The sequence below is a fragment of the Monodelphis domestica genome, chromosome 1 (genome assembly GCF_027887165.1).
Source record: "Monodelphis domestica isolate mMonDom1 chromosome 1, mMonDom1.pri, whole genome shotgun sequence".
Lineage (NCBI taxonomy): Eukaryota > Metazoa > Chordata > Mammalia > Didelphimorphia > Didelphidae > Monodelphis > Monodelphis domestica.
Window position 1 is genome coordinate 229,347,306 of NC_077227.1, and position 13,109 is coordinate 229,360,414.

Sequence of the window (13,109 nt, forward strand, 5' to 3'; positions counted from 1 at the left end):
ATTTCCCCCTTATTAGGATGTGAGCTTCTTGAGGACAAATACTGTTGAGTTTTTCTACTCTTGCTACCAGTGCTTTCCATAGAGTAAGCACTTAAGGAGTGGTTTTTCATTCATTCATACAAAGTTCAAGAGAGACTATAATAGAAGTTGGGGAATTTATAAAGACTCTCCATAGAAGATGTGTTTAAGCTAAGTCTTGAAGGAAGAGAGAGATTTTATGTGGCAGAGGGAACAATGGAATGTATTCTAGATATGGTCAGATGACTGGTACAGAGGCTTAGGGAGTGACTGAATTGAAGAACAGAAAGATGGCTAATTTGGTTGGATTGCCAAGTGTGAGGTTGGAAGTAATGGCCAATAAGACTAAAAAGAGATGTTGGGACCAGGTTGTAAAGGGCTTAGAACAGAGGAGTTTTTTGTTTTATTCTAATGTTAATAAAGAACTACTGGAATTGATCAATGGACTATTAAGTTCAGTCACTTTTGTAGTAGTATGGAGAACGGACTGGGATGGGGAGAGACGAGTCACAAAAACCTATTAGGAGACTACTGTAGAGCTGATTATTGCTGGACTAAAACTGATTGTGGGAGAAGAGAGAAGGAAACCAGTGTGGAGAAAGGATGAGATAGTATAACTGTTTGGATATATAGGGTAAAGGAAGAGTGAGGTTAGAGATAATGCCAAAGTTATGAACCTGGGAAACTAGAAGAATGAAATTGTCTTTCATAAAAGTAAGAAAAATTGGAAGAAGGGTGAGTTTGAGAGGAAAGATATGAAATCTGTTATCAACATCTTGATTTGGAGATATGTCCATGACATCCAGTTTAAAATACCCAATAGGCAAATTGATGATGCAAGATTGGAGGAATGACTAAGATTGAATATATAGATTTGAGAGTCATCTGCATAGAGACGGTAATTAAAACCTTCTATGAACCTATACTAAATTTAGTGAAGCTCTACAGTTAGGGTACATAATATGGATAAGAATTATAAAGGAAATGGAGGAGCCATTGGACATGAGAGGAAAGCCAGAAAGAGAGGATAGTCAGTATATCATATAGACTGAGATAGGGGAGGACCAAGAATAAAATATCCATTTTGCAATTAAGAGGTAATTAACTTTGGGGAAAACAAACTCAGTTATAATGATGAAGCCAGATTGCTTGAGTGAGAGACAACTAATGTTGAAAGTTGTACAAGAGAAAGCTTATGGAAGTTACCTCAGTTTTCTCTGTGAAATGAGACAAGTTTATCAGCTATAAAAGGGGGGTGATGGGAGAAGTTGTAGTAGTCGTAAGGAGAGGAAGGGTTTGGAGTAATTTCTGTGGAGAGCGAGCTAGGGAATCAAGAGAATTGTCCTGCTGCAGTTGAGGGCCCAGGTGAATTTGGAAAACATGAATTTTTAGTGTACTTATTCGTCACAGATGTGTGGCTTCTAGTTTCATACAGCAGAGTCAGAGAGCAGAAGTAATCCAGGGCTGAGGTTTGACAGAGAATGAGTGGCATAAGTATAAGAAATTTGTGTTTAAAGGCTGGTGTAGAGTTGAATAGACCAATTGTAGAATCAAGATTAAAAAAAAAAAAGAAAATATAAGGTGAGAGTAGGGGTAGTAGACCTGTGAAAATGATGTGAATTTGACATAGCCAGAACAACCTTGACCTTGCAAGATCCTGTCAAACAGGTTCATTTTTTACAAGATGAAGGACCACTCCCATTTCAATGTAGTTCATTGACTTATTTGTTCAAAAATAAAATGATATATAGGAGAGGTAGTATAGTATACTGGAAGGAACCTTGTTTCAGAGGACCCCATGCCCATGCCCTGTGTAACATTTGGGAAATTACTTCCTAGGGCTTCCGTGTACTATTCTGAAAAATGAATATTAAGACTAGATGTTTCCTCAGTGATTCAATTCAACAAACTCTTAAGTATCTAATTTATCTAAAGCAGTGTGCAAGGTTCTAGTCTGACTCTCCCTCCAGCTAGTTGTATAAATTTGAACAAATCTTTTCATATCTTTGGGCCTCAGTTTTTTTCTCAGATAAAGGATTTTATAGACTAGGATGATCTTTCTGGGATTCACATTAACTTAGCAATGTGGCCTCAGTTTCCGCTCTTTGAAAGGAAAAGGTTGGATTGAACAAGGCTCTTAAGCTGGGTTCTATGAAATATTTTTAATGTTGATGACTGTTTCAGTTTACTTGGTTTTCTTCATATTTGTATGTGTTTTATTTTGTACATTTAAAAACATTATTTAGCTAATGGGTCCATGTCCTTTCAAAAAAGAGGTTAAGACCTGGAGATTAAGGAATACCCAAAACTTGAAAATAAACTCAATGTGAAATTTTTAATAAGTCCCTTTCTCTGAACCTCAATTTCTTCCCAATAAAAGGAAAAGAGGGTTGGACTGTTATCTCTTCCAGTGTTAATGCGCATTGATTCTATTATAAGCAGCAAAATTTATCTAGGAAGGAAGGAACAAGGGAATCTCAAATTGACTATTCCAATAAAGTCCTAAAGTATTTTTCTGAAAGAAGGCCATTCTGGATGATTAGCTTCTGACTTAGGAAATGAATTATTCTTTGCTTTTCTTATCTAGGTTACGTTAGGGTAGATGCTGAAAAGGTTTGTGTTCCCAGGAGGCATATTTCTTCAAATAAAATATTTGACCTGGAAGAGGGACCAGCCTAAGTACAATCATAACATTCATCAGATATTAAAAGTGAGAGAGTGGCGCAGTCCATTAGTGAGTCTTCTGTATCCCCATTACTTGCTGACATAAGGTTAGTCAGTATTATATGGTGCTCTCTAGAATGGGCATAGTGCCCAAGCATAAAAAAGCTTCTTGAATGCCCTCAGCACTTGGTTCAGAGCAAATGTAATTGAAGATAGCCATAAGAAATTTGCCCATTAAGTACCTAAGCCAATCTCCTCTCCATAGGCCCATGCACCAATAAGTAAAACAATAGTTTACTGAGTAGGAGGTACACATTTTCTTCCTGACTTACCCCAGGGAAAGGAAAGAAACAGGTAGTTGCACTTGTACCAGGCACAGGGCCAAAGGAAACACATGGCCACCCCCATTCTCAGACTTTCTTCTGATTGGATCTTTGGGGCTGTGCCATCTCTTTCTCTTCTTTCCTTCTTTCATGGTGCAGGGTAGAGGGCTCAACTTGTTCTGTGCATTGGTGACTGACTGGTTTAACCAAGAGTTTGGACATTTTAATTTATTTTACCTAGAAGTAGTGTAGGGTTGGGAGTAGTAACTACTCTTAGCAGCTGGTTCTTTAAATTTGGGCAGGGGAATTGAGGGGATGAAGAAGGTCTAAAAAGAATCAGAGTTCTAGACACTTATTTTGGGGGGATTTTTAATATTAGCTCACAATCCTATTCACCTATTGTCCCTAACTTGCTATATGAATGATCCATCTTTTCTAAGCATACACTTCCTAGATGATTTATTTTATGTGACTTCTTACATACATATTGTTCAGGTAATAGCTTTTCCAATAATCCATATTATCCTGGCGATATCATTTTTGCAATCATACATTTCCTACATGATTTATTTTGCATGATTTCTTGTGTGTACGCTATCCTGGTAACATACTGCAATCTATTTATATTGACCACATAGCTTACTCGCCCTTTGGGAAACCTGAATTTTAATTCTTTGGAAATTTTAACATTCACTGTATTGCAGATATAAAACATTACTGGAAGATTATATTAATGTTAGAAATGTTTAAATTTTTTTCTTTCTAAAAAAACACTGGAATCCTGGAAAGCACCATTGTAATTTCCTAGATGTACTCTAGGCCTCTGGCTTTCTCCTTTTGAGTTCTGAGCCTTATTTACTACCTATTTGCAGGACCTAACCAAGATATATTTACCAATGGGCTACTAGCTTAGTGAATTCTCTTTATCTGCCTATCAGAATCTGAAAAGTAGACATTCTTTGTATACTTGTTTTTTTCCTATATTGATAGGCTGAACTTTTTTGAATTTCTAATTTAGGAAGCTCCACAGTATTCTAGGGTTCAGTGCCATCAGCATAATCTCATCTGTAAATAGGAGTTTCTGAAGGATTTCATTTCTATTCTGTACCATACAATTCTTCATGACAGTGGCAAACACTTTTGGTGAGCAAATACCTCCCTGTTTTATGTTTCACCTGGTATCAATAAACCATAGGGTTTATTAATGAAGTTATTTCTGTTGCACCCACCAAGGAATCTTATATGATCTTATACATAAGGGGAAACTCCTTACAAAAACCCTAAATGTTTCATTTTACTCAGTGGAGCCAAATACTTTTCAGTAATGAACAAATAGCCAGGAGACATTCTAGTCTTTGTACCTTTTAACCCATTATGCAATTGTAAAGAAGGTGAATGCTATCATATATTTTTGCAAAGAGTATCCTCCATACACATAGAGATTCCTTTCATAAAAATTTTGTAGAGATGAGTGTCATGGGCAGGGTCCAACCTTACTTGAGACTCCAGGGGTTCCCAACAGGTGGCGAATAGATCAGTCAAAAAAATAACAAATGGAAGACAGCTTAAATCATTACAGCCATGGGACTGCTTTGTATCTGATAGCTGCTCCGCCATCCCCATTCCTGGTTTTTATTTTTATACCCATTTTCTTGGGACACAGATACATTACCTAACACACATGTTCAAAGAGAGATAATTGGAAAAGTGATATGTTAACTTTTAACAAATTCACTTGCTTAACATTCTATATTCTTACATTGTTATTACAGACAGAATAAAGGTTGCACATAAGATAAATGATTTTGTCATAGGTGGCTTAATTTTCTCATTACCCTGTGAGAAGTTTTAAGCTTACAAACAATCAAGGAAAATTACTTATTGCTTTTAATAAAATGGAATAATTAATCAGCAGTTCTTAAAAGACAATTCAACAATTGTATCATTGAGGTTGAGGGGTACTGGGGACACAATTCAAATTTAATATTAGACTGGTCATTTCTCAGGGTTCTTTACTAGGGAGTTTCTGAGTTACTGATTTGTGAAGTCAAGTCACTCAGGCATATTGAAGCTTGGTGTACTTGTACGTTTTGTATGGGCCTTTATGATTGATTTGTGTGCTAGCTTCATGAGAATAAGTTTCTGTGAGTGGGAAAGTTTTGGGCTTGGTCTGTAGCTGTGGTTTTACTGTGGATTATGTACCTAAGTAAAAGTTAACCCATGAGAGTCTTTTGGGATTGGGTTTGAGGGTTTGATCGTTTGATGATGTTTTAGAGAATTAGGGTACAGGTATTTTGCTCTTGCATTATTCCTTTTGAGACTAGGGAGAATAGTAATCAATTTCATAGGTAAGGGGTATTGATAAGAGAGGTTATGCAAGGGGGACTGAGTGGGCAATAACATCTTGCCAAGGGCCACTCTGTGGCTTCCTTAGCTACCACGCATGACTCTGTTAAGGTGTTGTGGTCTGATGGCTCCCAGCAGATGAGAGTAGATGAGTACAAGGTCAGTCATTATTCTTGAGCATCTTATTCCAGTAGAATACTATGTATGATTGTTTCAATTATTTGTTAAGTTTATGTTCTTCAGATTCCTTGAGATTAGTTTAGTTAGCTCCTTCATATTGTGTTACCTCCAGCATATACTTCTTCTGAGTACTCAGTCTAGTCCACATATTCTTGTTGCCATTTCATTATTTTATGTGGCAATTTTTCTATCATTAATTATGAAGATGTTGTAAAAAATGTTGAGGATCTGCCTTATTATTTTTTCTTTTTCCACCTCCTCAAGTTTTCAGCTTTAAACAGTTTGAAGGTGATCTGAGTAGTTGAGTTTCATGGCAACTTTTCTTTACATACATTTTTCTTTTATTATTTTATGAATAAATACTACTCAAAATCTTTGGCTGACTGCCTCCTTCATGAGCAAATTCAAATGAATTATTTTGTTATTTAGTACTTACGAAAACTATTGCCTTCCAATATCCTTGATTAAAATTGTTCGTAATATACAGTTGGAATGTCTTGAGTCAATTTTTCAACATATTTTTGGCTGTCCTCCCTATGCCTGAACACTTTTGCACTGGGGTCATTGAGTTATGAAGAATGTTTAGTTTGGAAGAGCTTAAGTTCTTTCAAAGATTTCTCACCTCTCCTTCCTCTGCAGTAGAGGATAATACATAAACTGTGATGTTCTTCATTCACAGTAGTCTTATTGCTCATTGACACTAAATGGGCGATCTTTGTACAATGACTGACAAGGTGAAATATTACTGGATTCTGTGTAAATAAGGAAGAGGGAGTAGGAGGAGGGATTGTCATCTGAACTATTTAGAGTAGGGAAGAATACACATACATGCAGAGTTGGATATAGAAATACATTTTGCTTAACAGGAAAATAAGAGGGAAAGAAAAAGAGGGAGATTATTTAGTCTTGTGAGAGGTAGGTGAATCTGACGTAGTTATTTTAGATGTCACAAGTAATGGTTAAGGGTGGTGATCCATTGAAACAGTCATCACACCTTACTTAAAATGAGTGCCTTTGTCAGGTGAGAACACTTTAATGAAACACAAACTAGGTATAAATATGGCCCAAACATCTCTAATGAAGCAGCCACCCAGAGGTGTTAGGCAAACCTAGTGGTTTGAGAAGTCCTTAAAAAGCCATTGGATAAAAATGAATGATGTACTTGGAAGGGTTGTATTTGGATTGGTTGCAGAAACTTAGTCACTACACTATAAACACAACTTTGAAAATACAAACAACTTGATTATGTAATACCCAGTCTTGATTCTAGAGGACTGCTGTTGGACTATGTTACTACCTCATTGCAGAGGTGGGACATTCAGGATGCATAATGATTTATATATATATATATATATATATATATATATATATATATTTGGACAGGGACAATGTGGGCATTTGCTTTGCTTGCCTATGCCTATTCATTACAGAGGTCTTCTTTTTTATTGGAGACTGGTGAGACACAAAACTAAGTGAGATGGAAGAGAAACTTTACTATTCTCTTGGAGGACACCAGCGCCCATTCTAGACCTTTAGATTGGCAACCTTGAAGTCATCTCTGACTCTTCACTCTACTTAATCTCCTGTATCCCATCTGTGACCAAGTCTTAATGGTTCTACCTCCCAAATATATCTTTTATAGATAGCTGCTATCTTACACTTAGTTCAAGGCCTTAACATCTCTCTCCTGGACTTTTTCTTACAATAACTTCCCAGTGAAGCTTCTAATTGCCAGTATTTTCTCTTTGATCTTTACTCAATTCAGTTGCTGAAAGAATCTTTCTGAAATATGTCTGACCATGTAACTCCTGCTCAAGATGCTCCTGTGGCTCCCTTTCATGGCTTTGTTCAAATATAAACCCCTCTATTTACCTGTTAAGTTACTCTATTCTACCTAAACCTGCCTACTTGCTGTTCCCCAACCTTGCCATTCCATTTCTTACCTTCCTTCCTTTATACAAATTTTTCTCCCAGACCTGAAGTGTGCTTCCTTCTCTGCCTTTCTGACTCCCTAACTTCATTCAAGGCTCAACTCAGGTACTACTTTCAATTAGAAGCTGTCTCTGATTTCTTCCCTGGGAAGGAGTTCTCTCCCTCCTTAAATTATGACACATTAGATTAAATGATTTAGATTAGTTTAAGTGATCTCTTCATATGGAACTGACAACTTCACATCCATCTTAACAAAATGGGCAAATCTTTGCAAATAATCCCACTAAGTGTTGTGAAGATGCAGATTTGCATATAGGCAGAAGAATGTAAAGAGCAACAAAAATACGTGGCATAGACACCAACTGCCTCTTAGCAGAAACACCCTTTTTGACATTGGTGTGTTTGTGTGTGTGTATGTATATATATACATGTATATGTGTGTGTATATATATATGTATATATGTCTGTTATGTAAGCAGCACTGTCAAGAAGTTTTTTTTTTTTATCCAATTTTGGCCTACTTTTGAATTATGATGGCCTGGTGAGGTAAAGGTCTCTAGGGCTGTGGCTATATTGGCCAGGAAAAAAAATTTTTTAATATCCGGGGTAGTCCACTGAATTCTAAAATTATATAAACTGTAAATTGGGCCAAAAGCAGAGCTTCTCAATTTAAACCAAAACCAGCAATACAAACCCCCTTTCCTTTCCTATGCTGAGTTTTTTTTCTTTTCCCCCTATCTGTTTCTGGTATTTTTCTGGAAAGCAGAACAATGTATCTGACTTCTCAGCTGTAGCCTCACTCAAAAAAAGGCCATCCATCCTCAGAACCTGATAACCACTTTCATGGTGCATTAAAGAAATAAGGGCCTGAGGGGCAAAGAGGAAAACCTCAAATTTCTTACTCTTTCAGGTGGACCCCTCAGAAAAACTTATTTCCTTTCTTCAGGCAACATTAATTTTATAAACATATATATTTATGCACACACATGTATGTATATAAAATATTTATGTCCCCATGTTGTGTTTTATTTTGGTTTTAAATTTGAAAAAGAACACCCCAGCATTTGATTGACTTAATTATACTGAAGAATCCTTCCTCAGGATAGAAAGGCCTGGAAAGTGGTAACTTGAGTGCATTATTTTTTTGTTTCTCATTTGCTCAGTCTCCCTTTGGTGGCTTACACCAGACCAGAGAGGGATTGAGAAGGAGGGTTCACTTGTTTTCCTTAGAATAATTTAAAATGTAGTCCTTCACTCAGATCCCTCCACCTTGTCTTTATACCCCCTCCCCTTGGCAACAAAAAGCCCCTGGCAAACTATTATTACCTTCATCACATTCATAGTTACCAGAGAAGTGGGAAGAGTCCTAGACTTGGAGAAACTAGTTAGTTCTAGTCTCAGCTCAGATGTGAAATATCTGTGATTTTGGATAAGTCGTCACTTAAAATTTTTGTCCTTGGGGGGGGGGGGTGAGGGGTGAATAGAAAATGATTTTTGTAACCAAGGAATAATGTTTGAAATAAAATAAATATAAAATGAAAAAAAATAAATAAAACCAAATAAAAATAATGTCAAAGCTAACAAAAAAAATGTTTTTGTCCTTACATTTTTTTACCTGAAATGGGATTTTAGTAAATTTTCTCTAAGATCTCTTTTCAACTCTACTATTTGTTGATTCCTTATAGGAAAAGGTTTTGAGTCTTTGTTTAGTTAAATAAGTTATATAATCTCTGTAGGAAAATTCCTTTGTGATGAAGACCCTTCCTGATTGCTCAAGTTTTCACTGGTTTATTGTCTTTAAAGGTTAGATCATTGGAAAAATAGGGGCAGTTAAATGGCCCCAGGAATATAGAGCCTGTTCTGGAGACAGGAAGTCCTGAATTCAAATCTAGCCTCAAACTTAATAGCTTTGTGACTCTGGGCAAGTGTCTTAATCCCCGTTGCCTAGTCCTTACCATTCTTCCGCCTTAGAATTGATACTTGTTCAGATCTGACCTCAGACACTTCCTAGCTGTGTGACCCTGAGCAAGTCACTTAATCACCATTGCCTTTACTGCTCTTTTGCTTTGGAGCCAGTACTCTGTAGTGATTCCAAGACAGAAGAAACGTTTAAAAAAAATTTTTTTTTTTGAAGGACTGTTAGAAAAGTGAAGTCTATTCTCCCTCATGACCAATTCCATCTTTTGGTCAGGAGTTTAGGAGTTCTAAGCCAGTATTATTAGCAGGACAGATGTTTGTTTGCCTTTCCTTTGTCCTTCACTTTCCTTGCCAATTTTTGTTGTGTCCTAGAAGAGAACCCACTGGGTGAAATACATTCCTCCCCCCCCCCCCATCCCAATAAAGAATAGAATTTTGGCTATTCTGTCTTCCAGACTTCTTTGAAATCTCATTTTTAACCAAATCTGTTTGTTGCAACAGAGAAAAGGGAATTTAAAAATTTATAATGTGTTTTTGGCACAACATGATGAAATTGACACCTTTAAATGTTCCTTAGGTAGAGTCCTCTCCCACATAATTCTCTCTACTCTGGAATCAGCAGCTTAACTTAATCAGTAATTCCTCATGTATTCCAGGTTTCTTGGTGATAGGAACTGGTATTGGAAACCTGCTGAAGGGTTGCAAAAAAGGCAGAAATTTTGGATTAGACAAATAACATCAAGAGAGACCACATTGTTTAATACTGATCAGATAGAACATTTTTAAAATCATTGATGCCAACCAAGTCTGGCATTTCTCATCTATTTATAGAGATTTTCCTCACTTGGGTTCTAAAAGGGTCTTCCTTTAACCCTTTGCAACATTAGATAGTACAAAAATCAGAGATTCTCTGAGTTAGAAAGAAACTAAAAAATCTAACACAGGCAGAACCGGAGCAGGGCTTCCCTCTAGAATCGCCCTGACAAGCAAGCATTGCACAACTTCCAGCAGAAACAGAGAACCCTCCACACCTCCTGAGGCTGCTCATTCTACTTCTGGATCACTCAGATTGTGATCCAGAAGTAGATCACATACTTAGTATATCCTCATAGTGGTCAGAATTCTGCCTTCCGGTTTCCATCAGGCTCCCAGCAGAATATGTATCATCGCCTTGAGGGCACTCTGTTTTTGTCTTTCTTTGTTGTATCTCCAGTGTTTAGCACAGTGCCTGCCACACATAGTAGGGCTGACAGTTGTGCCTACTTTTTCCTCTTTTTCACACCTTCATCAATGAAGCCCTTGATAAATGAGTAGATTTTCATTAAAATTTTATAGCTCATATCTGGAAAAGAAGTCATTGGGATCTTTAGTTTTTCATGTTTTCTCAGTTATCTTTTTGTTGTTGTTAGTAATAAGATCTATGATTTTTCCAAACCTGTGTGGGTGTTCTTCCTTTCTTTTGATACCTTAAGACTCAGTCTTTCCCCACTCTTGAATTGTGTCAGTCTACACAGACCTCTTCTCTGTAAGCCTGGTCCACTCTTTCTGTGGTTATTTTCTTTAGGGCCATTTTGACTTGCTCATGAAGCACCTTGGAGACTTACGATAAAGTCTAGTTTTTGTGGTGAATTCATTTCAGTCATGTACAGTTCTTCATGACCCCATTTGGGGTTTTCTTGGTGGAAATATTAGAGTGGTTGCCATTTCCTTCTCCAGCTCATTGTACAGATGAGGAAACTGAGGCAAACAGGGTTAATTGACTTTCTCAGGATCCCATAGTTAGGAAGTATCTGATGCCAGATTTGAAGTCAGAAAGAAGAATCTTCCTGACTCTGGTCCCAGGAAGTACTCTCTCCACTGTGCCACCTAGCTTTCCCATAGTCCAAATACTAAAGGAAAATAAGGCAAGTAAATATAGTTAAAAAAAAAAAATAGTATTTCCCAGACAAATGTACAATTTTGCCACAATACCACTGACTCCCAATTGACTACAAAATTAAAGTCACAAGAAAAGCCACCAAAAAATCTTTTTCTTATGTTCTTTTTTTAACTTCATAGAAAAAAAAAAGATGGACAAGTGTATCAAGCTGAATTAGGAAAACAAAAACTGGGAAAGAAGTTCTTGTTCTAGATTTCAAAATATATAACAGAATCATAATTTTTAAAGCAAACACTAGAAAAATAGAAAGACTAATAGAACGGAAGAGAACAGAAATGGAAGTCAGTGTACTGAATGTCCCAAAAGTTTTAGTGCAATTTTATATTACTAAAGCTTTAAACTGCACTTAGACTTTTAGAAATTGGTATTTATTAAATCTGTGGTTTAAAAATATGGGGAAATTCAAATACTATTCAGTAAAAATTGTTGGGAAATTGGGAAAATTGAATAGCGGTTGAGGGAAAAACAGGTTTATATCAATATGTCTTTGCCTCTTTGTTGTAGGCAAGTCTAACTAGACCAGTGATCTAAGTAGTTTTTTAATTTTAAAGTCTGTAAAAAGGAATAATATACTTATTTTACCCATGAACAGTTAAGGATCCTTTTTATTAAATAAGTCAAAATTATTGTGGATGAAATGCACTAGTTTAGATGCAATATTTATAAAACTATAAGAAAGGAAACAGATTTTGGAGAAAAATTGCAAGTAATAAATAATTATATAAGACCAAGATATGCCTGCTAATATCTGTAAAAAATTGAAACTCAATAGAGCAACCATCAGAGGACAAAAACAATTTTAAAAGGAAATATAAATTGTTTTTAATTTCATTAAAAATGGTAAATTTTCTCAATAATCACAGAAATTCAAATCAAGAACAAAACTATATCTATATCTCCTTATCTCCATTCATACAGCCACTACTGTGGTACAGGCTCTCATCACTTCATTCTTGAACTCTTGCAATACTTCCCAGTGGTCTCTTTGCCTCCCAATCTCTTTCCATGCCAAGCCATCCTCCACTCAACTGCCTAAGTGTTCTTTCTAAAACACTGTTCTTACCATGTCCTTCTCCCATTCACTAAATTTCTGCAACTCCCTATTACATTTAGCATCAAATATAAGATCATCTGCTTTATAAAAATCTATCACAACTTGGCATCTTCCTAATTTTTCTGTTTTCTTATACTTTATTTACCACCACTAACTATAACTCAGTAATGTTGACCTTGCTGTTCTCCTAGAACATGATTCTCTTGAATCTGTGGCCTTTCTCTGAATATATTCCATCCCTAGAATATTTTACCTCCTCCTAGTTTTTCTAGCTTCCTTTAAGATTCAACTCAAATCCCACTTCCTACAAGAAGCCTTTCTTAGTCCTGTCTTTACCTCCTCTTCAGGGTTTGCTTTCCATTTTTCCATTTGCTTTCCATTTTTTTGGACTATTTTTGACTTTATTGTACATATATTTACATATTTACCAGGCAAACTTTTTGGAGAACAGTAAGCAATATATATATATTGGCACAAAGCCATACATATCCTTTGATCCATTGCCAAGACTCTAACCTAAAAATGTCATTAATAAGAAAAAAAATATCAAAATATTTATAGCTAATTTATGTGTAATAGCAAATGCAATCTATATTAGAGAATGATTATGTAAATTATGACTTATTAATATAATGGAATGGACCAACAAAAAATTATATAAATTTGAAAACTGTAGAAAGACCTATCAGAAGAGAGGCAGTGAGATCAGTAGAATCAGAGGTGTGTGTTCACATTG

The 13,109-nt window shown here is 36.1% G+C and overlaps 1 protein-coding gene across 9 annotated transcripts in view; it reads left to right on the forward strand.

The window, feature by feature from the left end:
• TTC7B (tetratricopeptide repeat domain 7B) overlaps window positions 1-13,109 on the forward strand; it is a 353,505-nt gene that overhangs the window by 318,594 nt on the left and 21,802 nt on the right. The gene's annotated exons all lie outside the window — the stretch shown is intronic.